Below are 20,925 nucleotides of genomic sequence, written 5' to 3' on the forward strand. Positions count from 1 at the left end.
ATCAATTTTAGCACTTATTAAAAGTACTTTAAAAATGGTTTTATATTTTTTTATGATTTTATCTATTTATTCCCTTTTGTTGCCTTTATTGTTTTATTGTTGTTGTTATTGATGTTGTTGTTGTTGGATAGGACAGTGAAAAATGGAGAGAGGAGAAAAAGACAGAGAGGGGGAGAGAAAGATAGACATCTGCAAACTTACTTCACCACCTGTGAAGTGACTCCCCTGCAGGTGGGGAGCTGGGGGCTCCAACCGGGGTCCTCACTGCAGGTTCTTGCACTTTGTGCCACCTGAGCTTAACCCACTGCATTACCACCCGACTCCCCAGTGGTTTGATTTTATTGGATAGAGATAGAAGCTGAGAAGGGAATGGGAGATAGAAAGTCAGTGAGAAAGAGATACTGGCAATACTGCTTCACCACTTTTGAATCTTTACCCCTACGGATGGAGGCCAGGCATTTGAACTTGAGTCTTTATGATAGTAATGTGTGCTCAACCAGGTCCATTATCTCCCAGCACCCAAAATACTTTTAAAAGTCACACTTCTAAGAAAAGCTGTTCTTTAATATTTCTTCTATATTTGTTCACAGTTTTAAATTGTCAGTACTCCTTTTGTGGGATGTAGCCTGAGATATTGCCCAAAATAGTATTCCTTTCATCCTTATGTATAAAGTACTTTGAATATATCAGCGTAATTAGTAAAGAGATGAAGTAATATCTGGGACATTGTTATAAGGGAAATGTTGGCAGGGTTAAACTTAGTTACAACACTGAAAAGTCTAAAAAAGCATAGGAGATTCATTTCTTTTAAAACAACACATGTATACTTCTTGTACTCTATTTTAGATGCCATGAATTGATGAGACCAATCAGCCAAAAACTTCCTAAACATTTGCTTCTAAGGAAATACATTTCCTTACTTATTTGCACATTTTGTTTAGTCAACCCTGTGTTCTTGAATCGCTAGTTATGTATGTTACTCTCTCCTTTCTAATTAACTTTTTACAGTAACTGGCCATATGTATTTCTTCCTTTCTTTTTTTCTTTTTCTCTTTGATTTTAATGAATTTACATCAAAAACTTAGGTAGTCGCTTTACATTTAAGGAATAAAAATCTTTTTAAAAAAATACAAAGAGTAGGAGGACTTTAAGTTTACATTTCTTTTTGCTACAATTTTTTAATGACAATTCATTTCATCATATCCTAATTCAGCACCCAAAACAATCAAGAAACTAAATGTAAGGATGTACACTGTTAATAATCACCATCAGAAGAAACTGGCCATACTTTCTATTAAAAACTATCAGCATTACATAATAACACTACTTAACCACCCTGTCACAAGAATCATCAGTTTTCTGAAAATGAGTCCATGTAAGAATTAAATATTTAAATGCTAAATGTTCCTTATTTTAGTTTTAGCAAGATCTTTCTTTTTCAATGTGAAGAAATATTTGAACAGTCTTAAAGCACAAGCTGTTGGAGTCTAAGTAACTAAAACTATACTCTTGAGTTCAAACTTACAGGTAAATCTTTTGGAAATAATTCTCAATAAAACTGCCTCCCTCCCCCAATCTTGTATCTTACAAAACTTTGGTCAAGAGTATAAATATATCCAGGCAGATGTATAGGCCATACAATAGCAAGAACAGTAAAGCTCAACTAATGACTTTGGGTTATGGAAATAGTAGAAGGCAATTAAAATGTACTCAAAGTTACATTAAGAAAAGCTTCCATGGGATAATATTGAAATGGTCACAAAGGTTAAGAAAATACTAATATCAAAGTACAAATAACTGCAATGTTAAAATAGACAAAAAAAACCCCACTTATACAAGAGCTTCTTTTAAAGTTAAAAATAAAGAACATAACACATGAGTCAGGATTAGCTTTCCTGGTCTAATCATGAATTTTAGTCATTATACTGATAAAGTTGGTTATGTTGACGTCTAGTAGAGTTTCTTATGACATCCGATGAAGTCTCATTTCAGTTTTAGGAGGTGATTCTTCCTTAACAAATTCATGGATTTGGGTCACATCTTGGTCACTGTACAATTTCAAAGTAGTGCAATATTGCCATGATGTGCTGAGGCATGAAGACTTATCCTGTGTATAATGCCATTCCCACAACAGATACCAGCATGGAATTGAATACGGTCCACTCCCAGGGCTCCAGCATGTAGAGCGCCATGACCAGCAGGTACTGGTAGTAGAACCAGGACATCTGCTTCCAGGCCCGTGCCAGCGCCATCCCGGCCGCGTGTTGCAGCTGAACGTCTGTCTGTCCCTGTATTTCTTTTCTTTCCATACTTCAAATTTGCTCTATGCATGGCAGTCTGGTTCTTTTCTTTTTAGTTACTTGTCTAACTTTATTTTAAAGATTTATTCACTTACTAATAAGAACAAAGAGAGGAGAGAGAACCAGAACATCACTCTAGCGTAGATGATGCTGGGATCAAATGCAGAATCTCATACTTGAGAGTTCAGTCCTATTTACTGTGTTACTTCTTATGCCATGAATATTCACTTTTAATCTCATATAATTATCTTGGTCTTTGATTCCTTGTAGTGATAATTGGAAAGAAACCCTGGGCACTTACTAAATAATATTGTGTTATTATTATTATTGCCACCAGGGTTATCTTTGGGGCTCAGGATCTACAAATGAATTCATTGTTACTGGTGGCCATTTTTTTCTTTGTCCCTTTCTTCCTTTTTCCATCTCTCCTTTTCTTTCTTCCTTTCTTATTAGATAGGACAGAGAGAAATTGAGAGGGAGTGACAAAGAGAGAAACACCTGCAGACCTTTCTTCACTTGTTGTGAAGTACTTGAAATCCTGGTGCTCCCTGATTCCATGAACAGAAGTTTCTAGAATTCATATCTCACCTCATTCTGTTTTTCTTCTCAACTATTTTTTTTACTTCTATACTAGTGATTTAATATTGCTTTACCAAATTATAAGATAATGGGTATAATTTCACACCTTTCCCACCACCAGGATTCTGTGTCCCCATTCCTTTCATTCTTTTTCTCTCAAGAGCACAGATATGGGTTGACTGTTATTCCCGTACCTATCTGTCTGTCTGTCTGTCTGTCTATCTATCTGTCTATCTATCTATCTATCTATCTATCTATCTATCTATCTATCTATCATCTGTCTATCTATTTTTTTCTATGGTCCCGCCTTCTCTTCCTTTCTAAGATATACCTACTACTTCTGAGTGTCCTTCTCCTCCATCCATCACATCCTTTTTTTCCTCTTCTCTCTCTGGGTCCTGATGGAATTTGAGTTCAGAGCCCTTTGGTCATCTTACCCTAACATTTCTCCCCCTCTGAGGATATGGACCAAAATTCTTTATGGAGTACGAAAGGTAGAAGTTCTGGCTTCTGTAATCATTTCTTCACTGGACATGGACGTTGGTAGGTGGATCCATACCTCCAGCCTGTTTCTATCTATCCCTAGTAGGGTAGGATTCTGGAGAGATAAGATTCTGGAACACATTGGTGAGGTCATCTGCCCAAGGAATTCAGGATCAAGTCATAGTAGCATCCATAACTTGGTGACTGAAATGCCACCAAGATATAAAGTAGGACAAAATATTTAATGAACAGAACCATAAAGTAGAAATAGAGCAGATGGGAATAGGGATTTTAGGGTGGATAGAAACTAGGAAGTCTATTTTAGGTATTTCCTAGGGGCTTATGACTATGGTAATTTTTTCAGAAGCTTGATAGCAAACCCACAGGTAGACTAAACATATTGTCTGGGAAGATGGTGTCAGAGTTGAAAATAGCTCTAGAAAATCTTTAAAATACAATTAACTGTTTACCATGTTGATCTTACCTGAGGCCCATATCAATTTATATTTCACACATCAGCCTGTATAACTTTCAAGTCCCTGTCAGTCTGTCTTCATTGTCCATGGTCACAGCTGTGAATTTTCTAGACTGCACTCATTTCGTGAACAGTTTTCTTTGAGTGGCAGAATAGGTTGATCCAGCTTCCTTCCTGAGAATGGGGCAGTCCTTACCATTGCTAATTCATAGTGAGTGTATGGTCCCGAAGAAGCCAACAAGAGCACTTATAATGACATTCCTGATGGAAATAACCAGTGATGGTGGAGAGAGTGACCTGTTAGAGGTCTAGGTCTATTTTTTTTATTTATTTAAAAAAGGAGACATTAACAAAATTATAGGATAAGAGGGGTACAACTCCACACAGTTCCTGCCACCAGATCTCTTTATCCCATCCCCTCCCCTGATAGCTTTCCTATTCTTTATCCCTCTTGGAGTATGGACTCAAGGTCATTGTGGGATGCAGAAGGTTGAAGGTCTGCCTTCTGTAATTGCTTTCCCACTGAACATGGGCATTGATTGGTCGATCCATACTCCCAGCCTGCCTCTCTTTCCCTAGTTGGGTGGGGCCCTGGGGAAGTGGAGCTCCAGGTCACATTGGTGGGGTTGTCTATCCAGGGAAGTCTGGTTGGCATCATGCTAGCATCTGGAACCTGGTGGCTGAAAAGAGAGTTAACATACAAAGCCAAACAAATTGTTGACCAATCATGGACCTAAAGGCTAGAATAGTGCAGATGAAGTGTTGGGGGGGTCCTCCATTTTGTAGATAGATAGTAGGCATATTTTAGTTATATTTCAAAGGGCCTGTAGCTATACTAGTTTTTTTTTTGATTATTTTTATTTTTTGCCTGAGCCTGAAATCTGATATGCAGGTGGATCCAAGTTATTGTCTGGGGAGGTGATGTCATGACTGGAAAAGGACCAGAAAGCTGGATCAGGGAAGAGAGTAGCTCCCTAATATGGGAAAGGAGTATAAATATTGTTGACTTTAAGCTCCATCGACTTGATTTGGTCTGGGGCCCATATTCAGCTTAAGAGCATATGTGACCTCTGCATCCTTGTAGAGCTGAGCTCATTTTCTGTGATCATGAATAGGAACATTCCAAACTGCCCCAATATCGACCCATCTTCCTCAGGTGTAGCATAGAGTATGTTGTCCAGCGTCCCTTCAGAGGGTGGAACATTCTCTACCGTTGATCCAAGTTGAGGGCAAGGTCCTATGTGGGGCCCAGAAAGGGATCTGTTTTGTTGTTCCTGATAGAAATGACTGGAGAGAGGGATGTATTTGAGGTCTAGGCCCATCATGTCTGTTTGGGAATCTCAGAACTCCCTGATTAGGGCCCCAGCTGATGGGGTGGCCTGATAGTGACTAAAGAGTCATCATTAAAGTATGCCAGTCTCTTGCCCTTATTCAGCTTTTGCAGTCCTTGCTTTGCTAAGGTTAGCTCTGGAGTGAGTGAGTGAAATGTAATAGGAAATAGGTAAGGAGGGTATCTAAGTATAATTAGATACTATTTCATTAGGAACTTTATACTGACCTGCTGCAGACTATTGTGTACTTTTGCTTTCAGGTATACATTTGCTCTAGTTTATGGATACATGTGAACATATGCTGTATCTCACGGGACCTGATCTATATCTAGTTTTTGGGACTTTGTTAGGAAGTGAACCACCTAGAATGGAATTAGAGAATACTATGAAAGGAAAGGTCTCACCCTAGTAATGAAGCTGAAGGGTTGTCATTCTACATCTGAAGTCTCTGGATACAGTCTGAAGTAAAGCATGCTGAGGTGGTACTCCTTGCATTGATTAGGTTGGAATCGGTGGATACAATATTATTTGGTATGAATTAAGAGAAGCATGCAGGAAAGTGTGCCCCACCCTAGAGGTTCCAGGACTGGGGAAATATAGGCTCTATAGTGGAAATGTGAGGTTCCTGCTGTCTTAGGGTTCAAGAAGTCTAGGTCTCTTTTATCTATGTTGGAATCCAAGGATTTCCTAAATAGGGCCCCAGATGATGGGGATGGCCTAGCAGTGACCTAGAAAGTCATCATTAAGTGAGCCATTCTCTTCCCCTTTTCCAGATTTTATAGTCCCTTCTTTACTTGACAAGCTTGGGCTTCTTTCTAGTTAAAGCATGGAGTGTCATTTGTTGTATCCAAAGTGTCACCCATTATGGTTTTGTTCTCCTTTAGATGGTCCAGTTTTTACCCTTTATAATAACATTATGATCCAACTGTACTTGTACATTTGTGAATTATTGACTCTGAATGGGGTTTTTGGGAAACTCCCAAGTTTGCAGTCTTTTGCCCAAAATATGGGTGGTCCAAGGAAAAACACTTGTGCCTGGTTTCTGAGGTCTGAACAGTTTTGTTGTAAACCAGGGGTTTTGTGATAACTCTAGGTGGGTGGTGCCAGAACTGTATTATTGTATATCAGCATGTACAGACCATATCCTTGCTAAATTGTTTTTAGGGTTGGGCTGGCAAAATAGCTTACTTGGATAATTCACGCTTTGCCATGTGTGCAACCTAGGTCCAAGCCCATCATCCACCATATTGAAGGAAGCTTTGATGCTGTGATGTCTTTGCTGTGATGTCTCTGCTGCTCTACCTCTCTTTTTGTCTCTATGTAAAAGTCAACATGGAGCAGTGTATTTCCAAAAATGACGTAATAATAACAGTAATTTCCAGGGTTAATTTTCTTGCTCTTGAGTCTCTCCCTACTTTGTTTTCTATGACTCTATTTATACTTTCCTCTTAATCCATGACCATTAATTTTCAGGTATCTCTTTCTGTCCCTCTAAGTTGGCTCCTTTTATTCCCTTTATTATCGCTGAGCGAATTATTTCTGGACAATCTGAAGCATGCCTATATTATTTACTTTTTTTTAATTCAAAAAGCTATATCCAGGAAAACTATTCCCAGAGGGATAGTCTAGGATTTTAATTCTATGTTTTCTCTGAGAAGCTTTAAATATTAATTTAAAATTGTTGGTTTTTATTTTATTTTTTTGTCTTTTGCTACTTCTCAGATAACAGATAGTCTAATTTTTTAAACAAGAATAAATTTTCTTTTTTTCCCCTTTCTCTTCTCCCTCTATCTGTCCTTTCTTTCCTTCTTTCTCTCCTCTTTTTCCTACCAAGGTTATTGCTCTCGCTCTCTCTCTCTCTCTCTGGTGAAAAGGTGCTGTAGGTATCTTTTCATCTTCCCTTCCTCTCTCAAGTCATCTCTGTGTTATCAAATCAAATTAAACAAATAAAGGGTGGGAAAGTGGCTTCAGGGGGCAATGGATTCAGTATGCAGAAATAGATCTCTAGTGACAATTCTGGTGATAATTAAATAACAAATGAACAAACCAGGGGCCAGGCAGTAATGCCCCCAGTTGAGCACACACATTACCTGGTTCAACCCTCTACTCCCCATCTGTAGTGAGGAAGCTTTACAAGCAGTGAAATAGTGTTCTAGTTGTTTCTCTTTCTCTTCCTCTGTAGCTCTCTATCCCCTCTCAATTTCTCTATGTCCTAACAAGTAAAAAAACAAAGACAAAACAAAACAACAAGTGTTTTCATTGTATTTTATTTCAGCAAGAGAAAGAGCATTGTCAGTTCTAGCATATGCTGTATTTGTGCTCTGTCACTGATTTCTCTTCCAGACCCACATGCATAAAAATTTGATAACCATCACCACAGGTAAGGTACATAAATGGTCTAAAACACCAAGGAATTCCCTCCTGTTACCCTGTGTTCAACCACTGTCCTAGTCCCAACCCATACCAACCACTGCTATACTCTGTTCCTCTGCTTTTGCCTTTTTTTTTTCCCCCAGGGTTATTGCTGGGCTTGGTGCCTGCACCATGAATCCACTGCTCCTGGAGGCCATTTTTCCCCCTTTTTGTTGCCCTAGTTGTTGCAGCCTCGTTGCGGTTATTATTGCCATTGTTGATGTTGCTTTGTTGTTGGATAGGACAGAGAGAAATGGAGAGAGGAGGGGAAGACAGAGAGAGAGGGGAGAGAAAGATAGACACCTGCAGACCTGCTTCACCGCCCGTGAAGCGACTCCCCTGCAGGTGGGGAGCCGGGGTTTGAACCGGGATCCTTACGCCGGTCCTGCGCTTTGCGCCACGTGCGCTTAACCCACTGCGCCACCGCCCGACTCCCTGCTTTTGCCTTTTTAAGAACACTATATAAAGGGAATCAATCACTCAGCATGTGTTGGGTTGTCAGAAAAGTCATGTGCATTTTTCTACATAAATAAGTATCAAGACTATTCAGACAACCCATTAACTTGAAGACTTACTTTGCCTGGCACAATGCATGTAAACTCCCATTGACATACTGTGTTCCAAATTTCCATCTCATGTCTTGATTTCTTTCTCTTGAATGCAAGACCTTTTAGTTTTCAATGAAACAGACCCACTTAACTTCACCTGTGGGAATCATGTGCAGATCTGGGTATATTAATCTCAATTTCTTTCTTTGAATTGTACCTTGTAGCTAAGATGGAATAATTGATTCTCAGCATGGAATAACATGATCACATTTGAATTTTTGGTAGATGTCTGTCTCTTGTTTGGTAGATGAATGACAGGAAGAGTTTGAGGAAACAGAGTTTCAGAACTATAATAATGACCTAGTTGAGTGATGGGTTAGGTCTTTATAAGCTATTTGAAATATAGAGGGATGCAGAGCTTGTTACAATGTTCCTGGAACTGGATTGACTGACTGGAACTAACTAGTTGGATGGCATGTGATCTATGTGGTAGTAAGACTAATGTGTCTTCTATGCTTTTAGTCTTTCTTTTCTCTCTCCTTGACAGTAGCCCTTATTATCTCTTCTAAATTCCTAGTGCTTCTGCCCCTCTCCACCCTAACATTCCTCCATGGTTTTGCAAGATAGTGGATAGTGCAATAAACACTAGCTTGTTTGTTAAGACTATGCAGAACTACCTTTGGAAGTAATATTTATCTTATCTAATAGTTTTGACTCCTGGGGCCTTTTAGTCATGGTTCATAGTATATTCTTATTGCTTCTACCATAAACTAAAATTCCATATAATTTTATACACTTAAAAATGTGTTAACTATTTAAAATAACAGAACTTTTTGCACCTTAGTACACACTCAAACCTTCATTTTTTTACTTGGATATTGGTACAGTACAGGGTTTCTCAACCTTGAAATAATTGACATTTTGGGCAAGATAATTCTCGGTTTCAGGGAACTATACCTTACGCTACAGGATGGTCAACATTCCTGTACATTTCCCCATCTACTCTAAACAGGCAAAGGACTACTGATGTGGCTATAATAAATAAGCCTAGAGTAAGCTCTACCTTACCATATTACCATACATAGGGATTTCTCCTTATTCTTTAGCAAGGCAAATACTTTTTCTTTTTTTTTAAATATAGAGAGACAGAAAGAAGAATGAGAGAGCTCATAGCACTAAAACTTCCTTCAATGCAGTGGAGGCCAGGTATGAACTTGTGTTGAGAGCATGGCAAATCAGTGCACTATCCAAGTGAGCTTTTCTCTATCCCATAAATTCTAATTTAAACTAGTATTTATAGTTTAGTAAGCATTCAGCTACAAATTTGTTTTCAAAATGGCTCTTGAGCAGTTTTAGTGGTAGAATGTCACTAAAGAGTTAAAACCAAAGGTTTATATAGATATTTCTTGTGTGGGAGTAATGGACATTTTTTTCATTAAATAATTATTTTATATTATTATTCCTTTTTTTGTGCCTCCAGGATTATTGCTAGGGCTTGGTGCCTGCACTATGAATCCACTGCTCCTGGAGGCCATTTTTCTCCTTTTGTTGCCCTTGTTGTCTATTGTTGTTGTGGTTATTATTGTTGTTGTTATTGTTGTCACTGTTGGATAGGACAGAGAGAAATGGAGAGAGGAGGGGAAGACAAGAGAGGGGGAGAGAAGGATGGACACCTGCAGACCTGCTTCACCGCCTGTGAAGCTATTCCCCTGCGGGTGGGGAGCTGGGGGCTCCAACTGGGATCCCTACGTGGGTCCTTGTGCTCCATGCCATGTGCGCTTAACCCGCTGCCCTACCGCCCAGCCCGCTATTATTATTTTTTTAAGTAACCACCAGGATTATCATGGGGCTTGGTCTAGCACTACAAATCTACCTCTTCCGGTGGGTGGCCGTTTCCTTCCTTCCCTCCTCCCTCCCTTCCTTCCTTCCTTCCTTCCTTCCTTCCTTCCTTCCTTCCTTTTTTCTTTCTTTCTTTCTTTCTTTCTTTCTTTCTTTCTTTCTTTCTTTCTTTCTTTCTTTCTTTCTTTCTTTCTTTCTTTCTCTCTTTCTCCCTTTCTCCCTTTCTCCCTTTCTCTCTCTTTCTTCCTTCCTTCCTTCCTTCTTTTTTTTAAAAGATCTACTTTTTAAAATATTTATTATGTTTATTTATTATATAGTGACAAGCAGAAATCGGGAGGGAAGGGGGTGATAGAGAGGGAGAGAAACAGAGAGACAGACCTGCTTCACAACTTGTGAAGCTTTCCCCCTGCAGGTGGGGACCAGGGGCTTAACCCTGTGTCCTTGCTCATTGTAATATATATGGCCAACCAGGCGAGCCATTACAGGCTCCCCTCCCTTCCCCTCCCCTCCTTCCCTCCTCTCCCTTTTTTACCCCTCCTTCCCTGCTCTCCCTTTTCTACCCCTCCTTCCCTCCCCTCCCTTCTTTTCCCCTCCCTTCCCCTCCCCTCTCCTTTCCTTCTTTTTTTTATTTGATAGGAGAGGGAAATTGAGAGGGGAGGGGAAGAAAGAGAGAGAAAACTAGATGCCTCCAGACTGCTCACTGCTCATGAATATCCCTTCTGCAGGTGGGCATCTGGGAAATCAAATCCAGGTTCTAGCACATGGTAACATGTGTGCTCAACTGAGTGCTCCACTACCTGGTCCCCTTCATTAAGTATTTTAAAACTAGCTTCTAGTCAGAAAATCTTTGAATCATGTCCTCAAGGAAAATAATGTTATTTATTTATTAAACAGAAACCTTGACATGATAAAGAAGTGTAGTGTAATCTGGATTCTGCAACATTACTATATTTAGCAATAGATAATAACACTTTAGAAATTCTATTAAAGTTTATTGTGTATGCATCAGGAAGAATATATATTTTTTTCTAACCAGTTTTATAGATTTGTGAAACATATTCTGGGCATGTTTTAGGATAGAGGTGGAAAAGCACCACAAATATTTGAGTCTGTATCTGAAAATTTGATAATAAGAAGGACTGGCTATAGCTAATAATGACTTGTACTTCCTTTCTGTTATAAAGTTTTGATCCTAATCAAGTGCACTAAGGTTAGATTTTAATCCTTGTGCTGCAGGATGGTCAACATTCCTTTTCTTTCTTTCTTTCTTTCTTTCTTTCTTTCTTTCTTTCTTTCTTTTTTTTTTTTTTTAACTACAGCACTCAGTTCTGGCTCATGGTAGTGCAGGGGATTGGATTTAGGACTTAGGACTTTGGAGTCTTAGGCTAGAGAGTCTCTTTGCATAACCATTATGCTATCTATCCCCACTGTACATTTCCTTTTCTACTCTAAACAAGGGTATGCTGATGTGGCTATAATAAATAAGTTTAGAGTAAACCCTAACTGATCATAGTACCATGGGTATAGATTTCTTATTCTTTCAACAAGGAAACTACTATTTCTTTCTTTCTTTTCTTTTCTTTCTTTCTTTTTTTTTTTTTTTTTTACTGATTTAATGATGATCGACAAGATGGTTTCAGAGGTTACATAGGCTCCTAAGCTGAGAATGGGCCCCAGATCGCATCAACTCGATGGGGTTTACAGTCATCAATATTCATACACCTTTCCCATATTAGGGAGCTACTCTTTTCCCTGATGCAGCTTTCTGGTCCTTTTTCCAGCCATGACATCATCTCCCCAGACAGTAACTTGGATCCACCTGCATATCAAATTTCAGGCTCAGGGGGAAAAAGAAAAAAAAAAAAAAGCTATAGCCACAGGCTCTTTGGAATATATAACCAAAATATGCCCACTAGCTATCTACAAAATAGAGGACCCCCCCCCCAACTCTTCTTTTGCATTATTACAGCCTTTAGGTCCATGGTTGGTCAACAATTTGTTTGGCTTTGTATGTTAACTTTCTTTTCAACCACCAGGTTCCAGATGCTAGCATGATGCCAACCAGACTTCTCTGGACAGACAACCCCACCAATGTGTCCTGGAGCTCTGCTTCCTCAGAGCACTTCCCCACTAGGGAAAGAGAGAGACAGGCTGGGAGTATGGATAGACCTGTCAGTGCCCATATTCAGTGGGGAAGCAATTACAGAAGACAGACCTTCAACCTTCTGCATCCCACAATGACCTTGGGTCCATGCTCCCAGAGGGAATTGTGTGGAGTTGTACCCCTCTAATCCAATGGTTTAGTCAATGTTTCCTTTTTTATAAATGAAAAAGGGGGTAAAATTCCTCACAATTAACACCATCAGAGCTCCACATCCCACCCCCTCCACTGGAAGCTTTCCTATTCTTTATCCCTCTGGGAGTATGAACCCAGGATCATTATGGCATACAGAAAGTGGAAGGTCTGACTTCTGTAATTGCTTCTCTGCTGGACATGGATGTTGGCAAGTTGATCCATATTCCTAGCCTGTTTCTGCCTTTTCCTAGTGGGTAGGGCTTTGGACAGTTGGAGTTCCAGGACATATTTGTGAGGTTGCCTGCCCAGGGAAATCAGGTTGATGTCATGGCAGCATCTGCAACTTGGTGGCTGAAAAGCATTAAGATATAAAGCAGAACAAATTGTTTAATAGTCAGGAACCTAATGGTAAAAGTATAGCAGATGAGATTTGAGGTCTCCATTTTGGAAGAAGCTAAAAAGCCTACTTTAGGCATATTCCAAAGAGCCCATGACTTTACCAATTTTTGCCTTAGCCCGACAGTCAACATGCATTAGGGCTAAAAGGTATTGTAGGACTAGAAAGTTGGATCAAGGAAGAAAGTATCTCCTAAATATGACAAAAGTATATAAATACCGTGAACTGCAAACCCCATCAATCTGATCTGGTGCTCATATTCAGCATAGGAGCTTGTGTAACCTCTGCATTCCTGTTCTATTCATTTATTTAATTTTTTAGATAGTGGCAGAGAGACATAATAATAAGCCTTCCTTTGGGTACTGGGTCTTATATCATTATCTTTAGTTTTAATTTTAGTCTTAAATCTAAAGTAATACTTCTGTGAGAAAATAGTGTTTGATATAATGGGAAAGTCTTAAGGCTTATTTGCCCAGGGCAATTCTTGAACTATTCCCTGACTGCTATGAAATGAAATGAAACTTGATCTGTTTCTGATACTTTGGACTACCTATCCCTGTATATATTCCATGAATTTCTTATAAATAAAATTGGAGAATTGGGTAGATCAAGCAGAGATGAGTATATCTAGGGATTAAAATGAAGTAAGGTTTCATTAGGGGCATGGGGACACAGAACTCAGTGGTGGGTATCATGTAGGGATATATATAGCCTACAATCTTATAATCTTGTAATATACTATTAATTATAATAAAAAGTGGCTTGTAAAAGATAAAAACAATAATGAAGAAAAAATATGCAAAAAATGAAATAAGGGTTATTAAAAATCCAGATATACTGTTTCTGAACACAGTGGAATGAAAGTAAACAGTACTAACTAACCTTCCAGAAACTTTTTAAAAATGTGTAAATTGGGAGCATTCTTCTTTTTTGTTATATCTTCTCCGTTATTTAGAAATACTTCGTAGTGCTAGAGGTTTATCTATAACACCAGCATTTCTATATTGGAGAAATTGTTAACAGATTCTTCAACTAATATTTGTTAAGAAGAGTTTGCAGTGTTGCATTATAAACATAAGAAATAGGCAAAATCTTTTAATTCCAATTATTAGTTTTAAAAATATGATTCTATAAACATTTATTAAGTAGTCTTCCAATGAAGACAGCTCACCTAACTGAAAGTATAATTATATGGTCGGTGGATTTCTGTTGTACATTGTCATAATTAGCTTGAATGCAGGTACCTAAGGGAGAAGGCATGTTAGTACCTGCTGTGCGAATGGTTGATGACTATTGTTCAATTCTGTAGAGGTGGGGTTCATTATTTCACAGTGTGTGATTTATATCTGTGATGATTTCCATGCATTGACATGTGGAACTACTTTGATAGATTAGTCTGAGAAGCAAGTAATCACTGTGGTGCTGAGCTGTTAAGCTTCCATTCCAGGCTTATTAGGTTAATTCCTAAGGAGACAGCATATTTGATAACTTGGTAATCATATTTGATATAATGAACTTTTCTGATAACTGTATTTTTGGAACTGATTTTATCTCTACTTGTATATGTTTTGATTCTTGGCATCTCAGAGAAGACCATACACACACACACACACACACACACACAAATTGAGACTTTATTGCATGTTTGTTTCTGAACAAATATACCTTATGGAGATTGCTATGGAATGCATTCCTTTTAGCATTAAAATCTTTCTTTTCTCTACCAGATAGCTGGGTGTGTGGTAGGGAAAAGAGGGGTCAGAAAATGAGATCTTTTCACGTATTCTTTTCATGGACATTTTGTTTAGTAATGCCCCAGAAGCTTATATCCACCTTATGCTTTGAATTGTCTTCATATTGTACTATTTTCCAACTAATCTTTTGACTTCCATATATAAAAACATATTCTTCAAATTTACCAGTTCTGCTGTAGTGAAATCCCAAGTATGTATGGATTTTATTCTTAATAGTGAGTTTTCAATAGCTAGTATGAAAATTCATAAATGCACAATTCAGAAATTATTTTTATGACCTATTGAGGTATTGGGAGATGTAGAGGTATGAACTGCATGCTTCACATGCTTAAAGCCATGGACTTGATCCCTTGGACCTCCAATGCCACAGATACTGAAACCATATTGAGAACTTTGGACACCTCCAGAATCCCTCCACCTAGTATAATAAATAGAACATTATTAGTCACTTTCAAACTGTATCCCTGGTCTGATCTTATTTATTTCACCTCACATAGGTAAGCATTATGCTAAACTTTATTCTTTCACTCCCCCCTTCAGTTTTATAACATGTTTTCCTAAGTAACATTTACTATATTTATGTGATTTTTACTTTTTTTTTTTTTACCGTTTACTTACAGAAATATTCATATGATTTGAACTTTTATCTTAAAAATATCTTGACATTTTTTTGGGCACTAGAGGAAAATGTGTTCATGTGAATCTACAACTTTAGTTCATTCATAATTACGGTGTTATGGACTTACAATTAGCCTATTTATCTTTGACAGACATTGTTTTCTTTAGTATTTACTAATATAAACATCATTAGCATGAGTATCATGAAAACATGCATTTGGTGCACATGTGCAAACTTTTCTCTAGAATCTAGATGTATTTGGTTTATCTATATTACCAGATGATGAATTATTTTCTAAATTTGTGTCAAATTACACTGACATCAGTAATGTCTAAAAATAGTTTGAGTAGCTTAACATCCTTATCATCACTTGATTGTTACTTTAAAAACAATCAGTGGAAAAATGCTTTCTTTTTGAATATTTTATTTTAATGAGAGAGAGTTACAGAGAGAAAGATCAGTGCATTGATCAGTTTTGGTTTATGGGGGTGTTGGAGACTTCAGAGTCTCTGGCATGAAAGTCATTTGTATAGCCATTATCTTGTCTCCCTGTCCCTTAAAATGCTTTCTTCTATGTTCTAAATTAACATTTTGTTAAGAGGATGTCCATTAGTTCAAACAGTTGTAGGTTTTATATTCTCAATGAGTAGTCCATTTAAGACTTTTGTCCCTGTTTCTGTTCTTAAATACTGATTTATAGCAGTTATTTTTCTATTTTGGACACAGATACTTTGCTAGTTATAAGTATTTTCTCTTGGATTTTAAATTACAAATGGTGTTCTGCAATGTGTAAGCATCTTTAATTAAAATTAGTTAAAAATCATTAACATCTTTAGTAGCTTGATTTTGTGTGGAATTTGAGGAAGAATTTGGGAGGTTTTGAGTTTAAATTGTGGCAATAGAGACAGTGAGAAGTTATGTGGAATATTTGGAGCTATTGGAGATAGATCATGAGAAATAGAGGAGAAGCTTATGTTAAGACCTTCAAGATTTTTTGTCAAGAATAATTGAAGAATTGTATTGGGAGGAAGAGAGCCAAGATGGCTGTCCCCGTGGTTGTAGGTTTGTCATACTTAAACTCAACAAAGAATTGGAGAGAAAAGCATGGTTTTCATGAATTTTAATCTTTATTCAAGAAAACTGAGAACTTACATACTGGAGTACACATGGGCAGTAAGAGAAAGAACAAGAGACCAGCTGATATGAAGCACCATGGGAGGGCAGAACGAAAGCTATGCCCACAGTGGTAGTTTTTTTAAAATTTTTTAAATTTATTTTGCGTCCAGGGTTATTGCTGGGGCTAGGTGCCTGCACTACGAATCCACTGCTCCTGAATGCCATTTTCCCCATTTTGTTGCCCTTGTTGTTACCTTTGTTGTTGTCGTTATTATTATTGTTGTCATTGATGTTGATAGAAATTGAGAGAGGAGGGGAAATAGAGAGGGGGAGAGAAAAATACCTGGAGACCTGCTTCACCGCCCATGAAGCGACCCCCCCCTGCAGGTGGGGAAATGGGGTCTCAAACCGGGATCCTTATGCTTGGTCGTTGTGCTTCGCACCATGTGCGCTTAACCTGCTGTGCTACCGCCCGACCTCCAGTTACAACTCTTATAAACTTCTAAATCTCTGCCTTCACTTCCTTTCTAAGCCTTACCCACACCTATTACAACTTCCAGGTATCTTTTATTTCCCTTTCCTCTCTGAAAAGGCTAACAAGGCCTGAAGTCCTTAGATGTTTCCTGCCTTCTCAATGAGGGACCAAAACGAAAGTTCCTGGTTATAAAAGTTGAGTCTTGGCCAAACTGGGTTCAGGGTCATCTGGTTACCTAATACAATGAAGTTATTAACCATTATGTAGGTGGAGAATTATATAGAGGAACAGATAAATAGTAGGTATGTGTATAACCCCCAATCCTTGGTATTGTTGATATGGTATTTTAATTTGAGTAAAGCTATTAAATTGGTATTTGAGTGTACAAATCCATAGTTTATGAGAAATTCCTGGTCTGAATTTATAGACTTGGAAATTCTCCTTAAATACTATTTAAAGTTAAGGGGTTTCTTGAGGTGACTTATAGAAGGAATATAGCGAGAAGCATAAGAAATGAACCCTAGGACCTTTACAATTTAGAATGAAAATTTAAGGATCTAGGACTTGGATTATGAAAGATGAGAGGGTTTATTGAGAATGGGTTTTAAATATCATGTAGACAAGTGGTTTCTAAAGACACAGAATAGAATTTGGTGATGTGGGGGTAACTAGTGACATTGGTATATATATATATATGTTATTTTCATTTTTTTTTTTTTTGTGGAGTTGCGAAGATGAAATCTGGACTGAAGTGAATTCTAGAGTATGGAAGGAGATGAAATTGGGGTTAGGGATTAGTATAGATAATCCTTTCTTAGAAAGACAATTTAATAGTTGAAGGTTGGAAGAAGTTGTGTGATCAAAAGAGAACTGATTTTATGATGAGAGATATCACAAGATTAACTTAACAGAGCCAATTCAGTGGAGGAATAAAAACTGAGAAAGTGTAGAAAGAGTAGTATTGGACTGGTGAGGTGGCTCATTTGGGAGGGTGCCCAACCCAGATTTGAGCCTCAACCCTGTTATACTGGGAAAAGCTTCAGTACTCTGGTATCCTTCTTTCTTTCTCTTTATCTTCCTGACTCTTTCTATCTGAAAACATTATGCTAGAGCTATGAAGTTCCTGTGATTACTCCCCCTTGCAAAACTGAAAAGTAAATGAGGAAGAAAACTACTGCTTTAAAGAAGTATTTGGGGTACTTGAGGAAGAATAGATGCTTCTGAGATACTGGCTCTTTGGTAGGAGCTGTGAATTTTTAAAAATAGTTTTAGAGTAGAAGTTTTGCACTATATTTTTGTTAAATATATTCTAATTACTCTTATGAAACTCTTGCAAATGAATGTTCCCTTCTCTTTTATTTTTGGTTTATTTGTTAATAGTGATTAGATACGCAATTTACATATATATATTAATCTTAAGCTGTGCATTCCTGTTGAACTTGTTTATTTTAATGGCCTTTTAGTGGTTTCATTAAAATTTTCTATATATTAGATCATGCCATCTGCAAGTAGTGTTTTACTTTTTTTTTTTTTTTTTGGATGGTTTTGTTAGATTTTCTTGCCTAATTTCCTTAACTAGAACATTCAGTACAATGTCTAGTACAAGTGGAGACAGTGGGCATTCTTTTTTCTTTGTTCTCGATGTTAAAAAGGAAAACATCCAGTCTTTCACCACTAAATATGATGTTAACTGTGGATGTTTTATCTGACCAAGATGACCTTTATCAAGCTGAGCAAGCTGTCTTCTGATCCTACTTTGTTTCCTTCTTTAATGAAGAACAGTTGGATTTAATCAGGTTTTTCTTTACATTTGTTGACTTTTATATTTTTTCCTTTATGCTACTATTATGGTGTACTACATTGAGTTTTTAATTTTTCATTTTATAGATGACTTTTTTTTAAATTAGTGATTAAGTATTGATTTACAAAATTACAAGATGACAGGTGTACAACTCTACACTGTTTCTACTACCAGAGTTCTGAATCCCCAGTCCCTCCATTGTAAGCTTCAGCAGTTCTCTTAAGCTTATAGGTATGGGTTAACTATTATTATTTCTACAACTATCTGTCTATATTTGCCATTTTCCCACCCTGTATGGCCCCATATTCTTTTCCTTTCCAAGTCACATATATATATATATATATATATATATATATATATATATATATATATATATATATTACTACATCCACATATCTCTCCCATTTTCTTCTTTTCTCTCTGGGTCCTGATGGAGTTGGAGTTCAAAGCTCTCTGTTCATCTTCCCCCTATCATTTGTCGCTCATTGGCAGTATGAATAAAATTTACTTTTGGGGTACAGAAGGTGGGAATTCTGGCTTCTGTAATTGCTTCTCTGCTAGACATGGGCTTTGGCAGGTTAATCTATATCCCCAGCCCTACATTGACTTTTAAAAATATTGAATTCATTTTCCATTACTAGAATAAATCCTTCATGATCATAGCATGGAATTTATTTTTTTATATTTATTTATTCCCTATTGTTTGTTGCCCTTGTTGTTTTATTGTAGTTATTATTGATGTCGTTGTTGTTGGATAGGACAGAGAGAAATGGAGAGAGGAAGGGAAGACAGAAAGGGGGAGAGAAAGATAGACACTTGCAGACCTGCTTCACCACTTGTGAAGTGACTTCCCTGCAGGTGGGGAGCCGGGGGGCTTGAACCGGGATCCTTGTGCTTTGTACCACCTGCACTTAACCCACTGGGCTACTGCCCGACTCCCTGAAATTTTTTTTTATATGTGCCACACACTGTTAGTGTTTTCCTATACTTAAATTTTTTTATTATCTTTATCTATTGGATAGAAGCAGCAAGAAATCAAGAGGGAATGGGGAAGATAGAGAGGGAGAGACACAGAGAGATACCTGCAGCACTGCTTCACCACTTGCAAAACTTTCCCCCTACAGGTGGGAACTGGGGATTTGAATCTGGATTCTTGCACACTGTCACATATGTACTTAACCAGGTGCACCACCACCCAGCCCCTTGAGCTTTTTTTTTTTTCATCAGGGATATTTGTCTGTAGTTTTAGTATTTATGTATTTATGCATTTATTTATGAATTCATGATATCTTTGGTTTGGGTATTAAGGTACTACTGGTTTTATAAATTGAGCTGGGAAGGAGGATTTCTTCTACATTGTAGAATACTGTGAGAAATTGGTATTAAATGAAAAAAAAATCATTTGATACAATCAACCAGTGAAGCCATCTGGGTCTTGATTTCTAGAAAGACTCAAACTTCCAAAACTAACTCACAAAAAGAAAATATGAATACGTCTATAGTGAGTGTAGAAATTAAATCTGCAATTAAACTTTTTTTTTAAAGAATTTATTTATTTATTCATGAGAAGGACAGGAGGAGAGAAAGAACCAGACATCACTCTGGTACATATGCTGCTAGGGATGGAACTCAGGATCTCATGGTTGAGAATCCAGTGCTTTATCCACTGCGCTACATCTCGGACCACTCCATCTGCAATTTTTAAAAATTTCCCACAAAGAAAAATCACTGACCCTTTCTACAGCTCAACTTTTATTCCTTTTATTTGCTGTTGTTTTGTTTTTAAATATTTATTCCTTTTTGTTGCCCTTGTTGTTTTATTGTTGTCGTTGTTGTTGGATAGGACAGAAAGAAATGGAGACAGAAGGGGAAGACAGGGGAGAGAAAGATAGATACTGCAGACCTGCTTCGCAGCCTGTGAAGTGACTCCCCTGCAGGTGGGGAGCCAGGGGCTCGAACTGGGATCCTTACTCCAGTCCTTGTGCTTTGTGCCCACTGCGCTATTGCCTGACTCCCCTTTTCTTTTCTTTTCTTTTTTTTTTTAATTTTTATTTATAAAAAGGAAACACCGACAAAGAACAGAGGATAAGAGGGCTACCACTCACAGGATTCCCACAACCAGAACTCTGTATCTCCTCCCCTCCCCTGATAGATTTCCTATTCTTTATCCCTGTGGGAGTATGGACCCAAGGTCATTATGGGGTGCAGAAGTTGGAGGGTCTGGCTTCTGTAATTGCTTTCCTGTTGAACAGGGCATTGACAGGTGGATCCATACTCCCAGTCTGTCTCTCTTTTCCTAGTGGGGTGGGGTTCTGGGGAGGCGGGGCTCCAGGACACATTTGTGGGGTCATCTGCCCAGGGAAGTCAGATTGGCATCATGGTAGCATCTGAAACCTGATGGCTGAATGAAGAGTTAACATAAAAGGCCAAACAAGCTGTTGACTAATCATGAACATAAAGGCTGGAATAGTGCAGAAGAGTTGGGAGGTCTCCGTTTTTT

General features: G+C 37.9%; 1 protein-coding gene and 1 pseudogene across 4 annotated transcripts in view; one reads left to right on the top strand and one right to left on the bottom strand.

Moving 5' to 3' along the window:
• CRPPA (CDP-L-ribitol pyrophosphorylase A) overlaps positions 1 to 20,925 on the top strand; it is a 331,394-nt gene that overhangs the window by 21,086 nt on the left and 289,383 nt on the right. The window lies entirely within an intron of this gene.
• On the bottom strand, positions 1,584 to 2,309 carry LOC103121448 (serine palmitoyltransferase small subunit A-like; annotated as a pseudogene).

The sequence above is a fragment of the Erinaceus europaeus genome, chromosome 8, assembly GCF_950295315.1.
Source record: "Erinaceus europaeus chromosome 8, mEriEur2.1, whole genome shotgun sequence".
In the NCBI taxonomy this organism is placed as follows: domain Eukaryota; kingdom Metazoa; phylum Chordata; class Mammalia; order Eulipotyphla; family Erinaceidae; genus Erinaceus; species Erinaceus europaeus.